This window comes from Lepidochelys kempii, chromosome 9 (assembly GCF_965140285.1).
Source record: "Lepidochelys kempii isolate rLepKem1 chromosome 9, rLepKem1.hap1, whole genome shotgun sequence".
Taxonomy (NCBI): Eukaryota; Metazoa; Chordata; order Testudines; family Cheloniidae; genus Lepidochelys; species Lepidochelys kempii.
Window position 1 is genome coordinate 88,132,947 of NC_136388.1, and position 11,523 is coordinate 88,144,469.

Here is an 11,523-nt window from a genome sequence, read left to right on the forward strand (position 1 = left end):
TGGGGCGCTGTACAGCTATGATGGTGGGACTATGAAGGGGGTGCTGGACACTAGGGATCTTTGGGTGTGGGAGCTGGGCAGGGGGTATCATATGCATGGTGCTGTGCAGTTGTGGTGGGAGGTCAACGGGAGGGGTCTCTGGGCAGGGGGTGCTGGGCATAGTGGGTCCAGGGGCATTGGGCATAGGGATTTGTGGAGGAAGTATGTAGGTGAGGGGGTGGTGGCATAAGGGCAGGGCACTGGGCAGGGGGGCAGTGTAGAAGGGGCATGCTGGCAGTGTAGGGCTGGGCGAGCCAGTATGCGTCTAGCAGTTGTGGGTTTGTAAACAGTGCTGTTGTGCTGGGCTGCGTGGGGCCACTCCTGCTGCGCTATGCCTCATTGCCCTCAACCAGCCCCTCGCTCTGCGGACTGGCCCCCATCACATGCCCTATTTCCCCAATGGGGGCCCACAAATATGTTTGGTGCCGGGCCCACAAAAAGTTAATCCGGCCCTCTCTGGGAGGGGCAAACTGGCCAGGCCACAGCAATTCCGGGACGCAGGGCAGAACAGCCAATGGGCTGCCGCTGCGCATTGTACAGGGCAAGCTGGAGCCGGGCCCCATGCTGGCCCAGCGTGGCCTCACCACATGGGCATGGAGCTGGACTACGTGCGGCAGCTGGTGCATACGCGCACAAGCCGCATGGACGCAGTCTGCCTGACATTTGGGCGGTGCTGTGCCTGCATTGTCTGGTGCCCAGCGAGCTGCAGGTTGAGCGGCTGAGTGCACTTTTCTGGCACAGCCAGGGCTTCCACATGCCCACCTGGCTGCCTTCACTGCTGCTGGTACCAACCCACATGCACTAGGAGCCCTGTGGCCTGCCCTGGCAATTTAAAAGGGCCTGGGGCTCCCAGCTGCCGCTGTTACCATGGCAGTGGCGGCGGCAGGGGCCCATGGGCAATTGCTCCCTTTATCCCTCCCCCCCATCAGCTAGTGTGTGTTGGGGAGACTGGGAGCTCCTTTCCTGCTCTGACCTTTCCTTTCTGTGTCTTGGGCCTAGCCCCTGTGCCTGAGCATCCCAATGGGATCACAGCAGATTAGGGTTACCACCTGGCCAGTATTTGACCAATCTGGCCGGTGTTTTTTATTTTTAATGGATTTGCTAGTTGCCAAAAAAATAATTTAAACTGCTGTGTTTTTTTACGCGGGGCTAAAAATTTGCATTATCACAATACACTGGGATGTCTTACTTTAAAAGTTTCTGTGTCTAGCTAAAGATGATACAGTGTTCCCACTTCTGCAGTTTAAGCGATAAACTGTGGATAATACAGCAGTTGTCTGCCCACCAACACGCAAGCATGCTGTGCATGTGTGTAAGAGAGGGTTTGAGTCACCCAAGAGTGAGGAGACATGCAACGTTATCAATCTTATCTATATGTGTTCTCGCTCTAGATCAGCGTTTCTCATATGCGGCCACTAGGGGCTTTTCTTGCGGCCACAGCCTTCTGGGCTGTGATGGGGGGGGGCAATGTAGCAGCCCCTCCGACTCCCTGTTGCTCTCTGGATGCACTGCCTTGGTGTTGATTGCTGGGGCCGCCAGCAGTGGTTGGGCCCTGCCCCCCTTTGGAGACACCTGGGGTACAATGCCGAAGGAGAAGGCAGCCAGTGAATTCCCCATCTTCCCAGGGGCAGTGGGGCTCAGGCTTTGGGCTTCAGCCCTGGGGTGGTGGGGCAGCAGGCTCTGGCTGAGGGCTTCGGGCTCCAGCCCTGGGCTGAAGCTGCTCAGCGGCATGGCCCAGCCTCCAGCTGCGGGGCTTCGGGCTCCAGCCCCTGCTGGTTCCCTGACCCCCAATCCAGGGCTTAATTTGTCCCCAGGCTTGGCAGGGCTGAGTAAGTCTTCTGTGAAAAGTGATACTTGTATGTTTGTTAATACCACTTTTCACAACAGACTCACTAGTTAGCAATAAATAAATTACAATGATTTGGACGTGTATACGTGCATATTTATTTGTTTTCTCTAAAGCTAATTAAGTATTTTAGGAAAAAGTGTGAGAGTGGCCACCAGCAAGAGTTGGTGGCCACACTGTGAGGTCACCAACATTTTTTTCCTGAGAACACCTGCTTCTAGATACTATAAGTGGCTATTGAAGTGGGGGTTGCAGAGTTGCCTTGTGGTTGGGGGTTTGCGTTGTGATGGGTTTGCCTTGTGAGGGGTGCCTTTTTTTTTTCCCTTTCAAAGATGGTAACCCTACAGCAGATGACCTCAACCCACCTAACTTCTTGCATGCCTGTAGGTTGAACTCTGCTCCCTGCCTTCATTTAGCACCTTTCCCCTCATAGACCCTCCCCACTGTTGGCACAAGAACCTTCTCCTCTGCAGCCCCTGTAATCTGGAGGAGTCTCTCACCACAGCCCGTTTTCAAATTTCACCTGAAAAAATCTCTGGCCTCACTTTTCTCTCCCTCCACTTCTGGTTTTTTATATTATAGTGTTGCATCTTCTTCATTTCATTATGTAAGGCATCTGGGGATACAGGTGGTGCACAAAATGCTCTCCCAAATAAAGTTGAATTGTATTCAATGGTATAGTATTAGGGTCTGCTTGATTGTCGAAACCATTACTAATACTACACGTGTCATCTTCATTCCCATGAATACTCCTACATGAGTAAAGGTTTGGGTATAGGGACCTTAGTTACCACTTGTTGATAGACTGATGTCTTGAGTTTCTCAAATGAAAGGTGTTATAATAGTGCAAAATGTTATATGTATTTATTATGAAATTCATATACCTGTCTTAAATTGCCATATAAGGGTTCTGCAAATGTCAGTGGGCTAGTAGAAAATGGTCTTTAATAAACATTCAGATAAAATTATTCTGGAAACACCTCTTAAGTGGTCACTGAAAACATGAATTTGTGTATTGGAGGTGGTTCTCAGTGTAGTTTTGACTGTATTAACACCAAATTTCCTTATCTCTAATACAGGATTATGTTATTATTATTGGCACAGATGGTAGCACCCTCTATTATTAAGGTTGCCTGACATTTCCTTTATGAGATCCTGTTTTCCAGTGGTGCTGTAACAATTTTTATCGTGGGGGTACTGAGAGCCATTGAACCAAACTGTAAATGCTGTATATGATCGAAACCGCTTCAAGCCAGGGGGTATGGCAGTACACCTAGTTCCAGCACCTATGCTGTTTTCAGTTGCTTATAACTTTGCCAAGTTTTAACCATTAGGGCTGACATTTTTACAGCTTGGTGTATGTCTCAAACTGAATTATTCTGGAAAGTTTCAGGCAAAACAATTTAGGCATTTCATTAGAATGAGGCTATGGAAAATAGAATTTTTTAACATGGCAAAATAATGTAACCAACTTTTGTTTGGGAAGCTTGAGGGCTCTCATGCTTTGATATGGAGACTTGAAATTTGGCAGGGGAATTGGCTTTTTGTGGGGATCTGTCTTTTGCTATCCAAGTGAAAATTCACCCAAATTTGGTCAAGTTATAAGCCTCTGAAAAGTCTCAGTTTGTACATGCTCAGTAGAGACTTGCTGGTGCTTTGAAGCTAAATTCCCCAAAGATTCTGGCTGGACAGGGAGATTGGGACCAGTATCTGGGGGGAGTCTATAGGACTACTCACATGTAAAATTATACAGATGTCTAAGTATGTCAGGCTCAGGGCCTTACATTGAAAGCTCTTTAACGTGGGAACCGTCTCTCATTATGGCTAAGTCAACATTTAGCATCTATGTGAGCTGGGAGATTTGACTGTTAAAATTGTGAGATGCTAAAAATAGCAGTGTAGCCAGAGTAGTACAGGCAGGGGTTTGGGCTATCTGCCTGAGTATGTACCTAGGGGCCAGGATGGGATGTATTCAGGTAGCCAGCCCGAGCTGCCTCCTGTGCTGTCCCAACTACACTGGTATTTTTCGTGAGCTGTAGCTCACGAAAGCTCATGCTCAAATAAATTGGTTAGTCTCTAAGGTGCCTCAAGTCCTCCTTTTCTTTCAGCTTGAGCAGAGCTAGTGTAGGTAGATCTACACAAGCTGGGAATCACACCTCCCAGCTCAAATGTAGACATAGCCTATGTGTTTGTACAGCACCTAGCATAATGGGGTACCAATCTTGGGTGAAGCCTCCAAGTGCTACTATAATAGAAATAATAAATTTCCTTACATCATTCACCAAGTTAATGACAGGAATTTTAAAATGTAAATACAAATCTCTTTTTTCAAACTTAATTTCAAGGCACTTCAGAACAAAAGAAAAAAACCTTATGTCATGTATCAGATATGGACTGGTTACAGAGCTTCCACCCAGAAAGACACATGACAATGTGTTGCCTTTAGATATCTTCAATACGCTGCCAGCTATGGCTGTTCTCAGCTCAGATAAGGTATGTTACACATGGTGCTAGCTAGTGGCTAAACATTATAATACAGTTTAACATTCCATTGCATCTCCCCCTTTAAGTTTCACATTCCTACCAATTACCAAACTTACACTATCAAACTATTTTTAAAGTTCAGTACAGATCAGTCTGTTAAGCTGAATCACACTGGTTTTCTAAGTACACGACCTGCACGCATAACAACTTTGTCATCTGGCTGTCCATTAGTTGCAATGACTGGCTGTGGTTGATTTGGAGTCTGAGTCTTCTTCTTGGTCCACATCCACCACCTGTAGAGTTTTCTCTGTTGATTGTTCTTTCTAACAGACATCTTGTAGATGTTGACAGTTTCTGCTGAACACTCCACTGTTGGTCTCAATCACATAGGATCTGGGAAATGAATTCTTTTTCTTTACAATAGCTGGAATTCTCCATCCTTTTTCTCCATCCAGTTTGTCACAAACATGGTCACCAGATCTGGCAGTTCTCTAACTGAGTGATGCCTGTTGTAAAAGTGTTTATAAGCTCTTTTTGCCTTTTGATCTGATATAGCTAATTTCTTCATATCTGGCCACTTTGGAGATAGATTTACTGTTCTGACTTTGGAAAAGAATCTGAGTTGTCTTCCCATCAGGAGTTGTGTTGTTGATCTGTAGCTGAGAAGACCAAGAAATGGATTTTCCAACTGTAGGATTTTCTTGTCTGTTCATCTCTCTCTGCCTCTCCATTCACTTGTGGGCAATGTGGACTGCTAGTATTATGGATAATAATACTATTTCATTTGGAATGACTTACATTCCAGTGCAGTGAATTGTGGTCCATTGTCCATCATTGGTTGATCTGGAATACTGAAATGAGCAAAAGTGCATTAAATTTTTCAATAACACTGCAATATGTTATGTCTTTCAAGTACATTATTTCGATATACCTGGAAAAATAATCCATTACAACTAGGTCATGATGTCCTCTGAATGCACATAAATCTGTAGCTAGCCTCTTCCAAGATCCTTCTGGTACAGGTGTAGTTATTAAAGGATCTTTGTGTTGTGTTAATCTGTTAGTTCTGCAATATCCATATGCAGATACTTTATTTGTTATGTCCTTACTGATGCCCACCCAGCACACTGACTGGTTGGCTCTTTCACAACATTTAGGTAGGCCTTGATGTCCTTCATTGATGAGGTCTAGGATTTCTCCTCTCATTTAGTTTGGAATTATAATGCAGTCACCTTTAATCATGAGTCTATTTGACTCGCTTAATAGTGCACGTACCACGAAGTAGTCTCTTGTCACTTCCTTAGTGTTCCTTCAATACATTAGGGCAGTGGTTCCCAAACTTGTTCCGCCGCTTGTGCAGGGAAAGCCCCCACGGGCCGGACTGGTTTGTTTACCTACCATGTCCACAGGTTCGGCCGATCGCTGCTCCCAGTGGCCGCAGTTCACTGCTCCAGGCCAATGGGAGCTGCTGGAAGCGGCGGCCAGTACATCCCTCGGCCCGATGCATTGGACTTAAGTGATGCATTGGACTTAATAGTTCATTCAGTGGTTTTGTCACTGTAGGAAGGTCTTGTAATTTACCATCCTCAGTACATGTCTCAGTTCTGGTGCATTTGTTGGTGGATTAAGTTCTCAAACTGCTTTTACTTTCTCAGGGCTAGGACTGATTACATTTTGTTTATTGTTTGTCCCAAAAACTTAGTTTGGGGTAGGCAGAAACGGCATTTTTCCTTGTTTAGCTTTAGGCGAGACAAACTGAATAGGCTTAGAACTTCAGTGAAAGTTTTGTTGTATTCTTTCACTGAAGAAACATATATCAAAACTACAACTCCATTTGTGTTCATTTACAGTTCTGCCACATTTTTTTGGAAAATTTCAAGTGCACTGGTAATCCTGAAAGGCAATCTTCTACAGCAAAATCTTCCAAAAGGTGTGACAAATGTACTCAGTTTAGCACTCTATGTGGCTGAAGGCATTTGCCAAAATCCATTCAAGGAATGCAGCTTGGAGAATACTCTAGATCCTTTGACATTGGGGAGGAAGTTATCCTGTCCTGGGAGGATATATTTTTCTTTCACAGCTGCTTCCACACAGATTTGCATTTTTTTCATTTTTCTTTATAACTGGTACTATTGGGGCACACCAGGCTGCTGGCTCAGAGATTTTCTCAATTATACCAATCTGTTCCATTCTCTTTGACTCAGTTTCCATTTTATGAAACAGTGGGATAGGAATTCTGCAAGATGTACTTATGCTGTATGGTTCAGCATTGTCTCTTAAGGTTATTTGCACTAGAACTCCTTCCAAAAGTCCAGTATCACTAAATACTCCATCACGTTCTTCCACCTGTCTCACAAGGCCCATAATGGCTTCCACACTGCAGCTGAGAAGGCTGTTGGTCTTTGATCACATACACTCTGAATACAAAACTTTTGTCCTGGTAAGTTGTTTCTGTGGTGAACTGGCCCATGCAGTTCAGAATACCTCCAGAGCTAGTCAGGGCTGTGTCAGGTGATTTAAGCTCCGGGAAGAGTTGCAGGTCATTGTAAATCCCTTCTGATATGACTATCAAGTCAATAGTTTTTCCATGGATTTTTGAAAGTTTTCCTTTCCAGGCAGGTCCTGTGTCAGGACATGTGGTAGATCTCAGAAACACTGGCTCTTGATTGTCTGTAATATTAGTCAGCTTCTTGGTTGCCTTAGTACAGCAAACAGCTGCAAAGTGTCCATATTTTCTGCATTCATTACATCTTGCACCTTTGGCTGGATGCACATTTCTTAGGCTATGAGTTTTCCCATATCTTGTGTGTTTAGTCTGAAAGGCTTTATAGTTAGCTTCGGAGCTCTCTCTCCTTGCCTCAGAGGTTTTATGATAATGACTTTTAGCATTCATGCTGTGTCTGTTTACTGCATCTAAAATAGTTTCTGGTTTGGCAAGTTTGTTTTGCTGCTTCACAAGTTCAGACTTCTTTGCTATTAGAATATCTGTGTGTAGAGTTAAGTGTGTTTTTAACTGTAGCTGCTGTGAAAGACAATCTTCTGTAAGGCCAGTTAGCAATCTATCACTAATATTTTCATGTTTTACAGGCCCCAAATCAGTTTTCTGCCAATGCACGTAAAGCACTGATAAAAGATTCAGCAGATTCCCCTAATTCTGTTGAATTCTCTGGTGGAAACATGCCATTTCATAAACCACATTTCTCTGAAGTATAATGTATTCATCAAACATAACCGGACCCTTTCATAGTTATTTTTGTGACTCTTCAGTAGAGGCAAAAGATTTAAAGATATGCTCTGCCTGCTTCCCTTAGCATAACTTATAGAGGATACCTGAACATCTCTGGTTTCCTTGTGGAGTTTGGCTGCAATGCAGAATCTTGCAAAATGCTGCTTCTAGTCTATGCATTTTGAAGGTCTATCCATGGTGAAGTTCTCTGGGGGCATTGAGGGATGGCATATAGAGCTATTCTGCAAATGTTGATTTTTTCCCCCCGTTCTGCTTGCAACCTTTGCTGCTTTCCTTCTATTTCTGTTTTCTTCTGGCACCGGTTAGGCTGCCTTCCCACCATGTTATGGACTTGTTACATAGCTTCCATCCCAGAGAGATGTATGAAGATGCATTCCCTTTAAGAGATCTTTAATTTGCCACCTAATGGCTAAATAAATAGATAAATAAAATTGATCATTCCTTTACACCTTCAGGTCCAATCTTGCAGTGCTTACACAGGCAAAACTTCTACTGAAAAGGTCTGACAGTCACTAGAGATTCTTAAAATCAACCAGGATTTTCTCCAAACAAAGACTGCAAGGTTGGGTCCTAATGCTTGAGACAAAGGATTTTGTTTTGTGTTTCTAATTCACTGAGACATTTACAGCCTCAGTTGTCATCATTTGCAATGTTAACTCATTTAGGGCCAACTTCTGAGAGTTGCTGAAGTCAAAGGGAGTTGAGAGTGTTCAGCAGCTCTCAGAATCTGACTCTTGGACTGGCATCATTTATCCTTCCTTAGTGCAAGGGTGTGAAACAAATGGCCTGAAAGGTGCATTTATGTGATCCACAGACTGTGTAGAGTAGCAGCTTTAATTTTAAAAACATTTAATTTTAATTAGTTCTAGCCCTCATGGCTGCAGAGATGAGCCTTCCAAATGTGAACTGAGCATAATGGATGCAAATGCTTTAGTGTTGATGGTCCAATAATGACACTTCACTGTTAACATGAACTATTTCATTACTAATCATTTTAACAAACAGAATGAGGAAGAGGATGAGAGGGAAGTCTCCAGGGACTGGGAATAAGGAGTTGCTACCGAAAAGGAAATACAGAGGAAAGAACAGAAGAGACTCACAAAGACAGGGGAGGGAGAGGGAATCAAAGAAAGAAAGATGGGAAAAGAAGAGAAAAAGGCCTGGAATAGCAGTGGCCAAAGGGGACCATATTTTCTCACTGAATAAATAATAAATAACTAAAAGCTTAGTTAATACATAAAGGACAAATTCTCCCCGGGATATTTGTGCGAACCTCCCATTGATATCAGTAAGCAATCCATTGTGCATTGTGAGGAGAGTATATAGTCCTGAATTTGTACCTCAACACATGGATGTAATTAAACACAGAATTCAGCCCTCTCTTCCAAATGAATTTGACACCTATTGTGATTATTGGGCCTACAAATTTATCCTAATTGTTAGCTCAACTGTAAGAAGTAAGTATAAATTCATAAGATGTCACAATAACAACAAATGTTGATGGACAAGGTGTGAAAAGGGGACAGAAAAATGGAATTAGTCCAAACTAAAAGGCCTAATGATATAATTCAAGGACTGTGTTAAAATCATATTGATAAACAAGACAGTGTTAGACTGAAAATAAGTGAGCCAAAATTGGTGTGTCAGGTACTAGGCCTAACTGGTGCACAAAATATTGAGGGGATGGGGTATTTCACCCATCATTTCCTTTTGGGGTCCTTAAAGGAAGAGAGTTGGGGAGAAAAATTGGCTACTGGAGTGAGTTTCACCCTCCTGGCTACCACCCCCACGATCTCCTGGGACTCTGGACCTTTCTCAATACTGAAAGATGTCCTGACTAGCCCAGGCCAAAGACAGGGACCCAGATAACATTGGCACCTCCACCAGCTCTGGCTGAATTCCAAATACCATCTAGGACGTGATACTTTGGCTATATCTACACTGGAGAGCACACAGTAGCATGGCGGTACTGATGCAGTAAGATCTCTCGTGTAGCCTCTCTATGCTGACGGAAGAGAGATCTCTCGTCAACATAATTAAACCCAACATTATACCAGTGTACCTTATGTCGCTATGGGGTGTTTTTTCCCCATACTCCTATGTGATATAAATTTTGCCAGCATAAGTGGTAGTGTAAATATGGCCTTAGTCTCTGCTCTCCCATGCCCCCTTTTCCTTCCCAATCTTATTTCTTTTCTTTCCTATCCCTCTTCTGTTTCCTTCTGTCTAATAAGAATCTGGCTTAACTGGCCAATACTGTATATTTTGCAACACTGCTGTAAGCCTGTGACTTTAATGAGGCAGCTGAAAGCAATGCCTTAAACAGCCTGATGCTGTTAGGATTTTTCCAGGTCTTGGAGTGGTTGATAAGACCGTGTGCTGTGCCTGTGTTTTTCAGCTGTGAAGTTGCAGGTGAAAGTCAACACCAGAGACAGAAGCTGTGTTGACTATCTTTGTTGTTCTGTTCTCTGCCCTTTTGTGTGTGTTTGTCTTGTTTTGTCTTCTAGATTCAGAAAATGGGATCAGACTTTAACAACAACAGCAATTACAATAGCTCCAGCCCATCTCTACTAGCTTCCCCTCTTTTCCCTTCAAGGGCAGTTATTCCCATATTAAATACCATCTAAAAACTGTCAAACAATAAGTTTTTTCCTTCTAAAAAGCTCTCTCCAGCTAAAGGGAAAGGGAACAAGGGATGCTGTTAAAATGAAAACCGTATTTAATCCCTTACATTACTTTAACTATTTTTCCTTCTTTTCTTCTTCAATAAAATATTAAAAGGATTTTTACAGCGTTTGTCATGGTACTAAGCAGGCTGAGGTCTCTGTATACCAAACCCCAAAAAATTGTTTAAAACTGTTTGATGTTGCACATTAATGGGTTTTGTTAACGCTTTTGACTCTTTGGGCCCATATATTTCACCTAAATTAATACAACAAACCCCACTGCAATGATGAATGAGTTCTAGAATTTATACTTGAATTTACTGTGTTACACTTCACATTAATATGAAAAGATGCTTCTTTCCCTGTTCAGAATTAGGTGCGATATATATGGCTGTTTTCAATAAGTGGGAATTAACTTCCATATGACCAACTGGTTATTTTGCTGGGACTTCTGATCAAAAGAGAGAATGGCCTGAAAACTGCAATATTAATCTCACATGTACTAGTTAAAGGACTAAAGGTGAAATCACAGCCAATAGGAAGCAAAAAGGTTTTCTGGATTAGAAAAAAAAATTGGCTCAAAAGAATCTGAGGTATGTTACAAATGGAAAAATTAACTGATGAGAAATAACTACAGGCAGTTCCATTTAGTATGTTTATTTTCATATGATTTTATGGAAGAAAACAAGACAAGAAATGTTATTCCTTTGAACTTTTATAAACATGTTAATAATCTGCTACCTCCCTGAAATATTCGCCTGAAATATCAAATTTTTATTTATTTTTTGTCATTTTGATTATAATTATTTGTTCAAAATGTGAAGTTCTAATCCTGCAAAGACTTATGCACTAAAGTTGAAATCTGCCCATTCCTCTTGGTACCGTACTACTAGTTTTCTTCTTTGTTAGGATATAGATATTCAGGCCTGTCTGTAAAGGCCTGTACTCTAAGAATTTAGGTGTATTCTTATCACTTAGCTAGTTATAGAGGTATAAAAGAAAGACCCAAATCACTGTCTGCTGGTGTAAGGGCCTTCTCTTACTGTCACAGTCTGAGGCCCTGTTCTTAGGCTAAGGCCTTTGGCTAAGCAGCAGAGGCAGCCATAAACTGGGAAGCGACCTGTCACCTCCTCACATTCCAAACTAGTCACATTGAAATAAGGTGCTATTGGGCTGTTAGGAATACAATCCTGTCCTGATACTGCCTATCGCCTCCAGAGAAAGGGATGTGAAATCCTCAT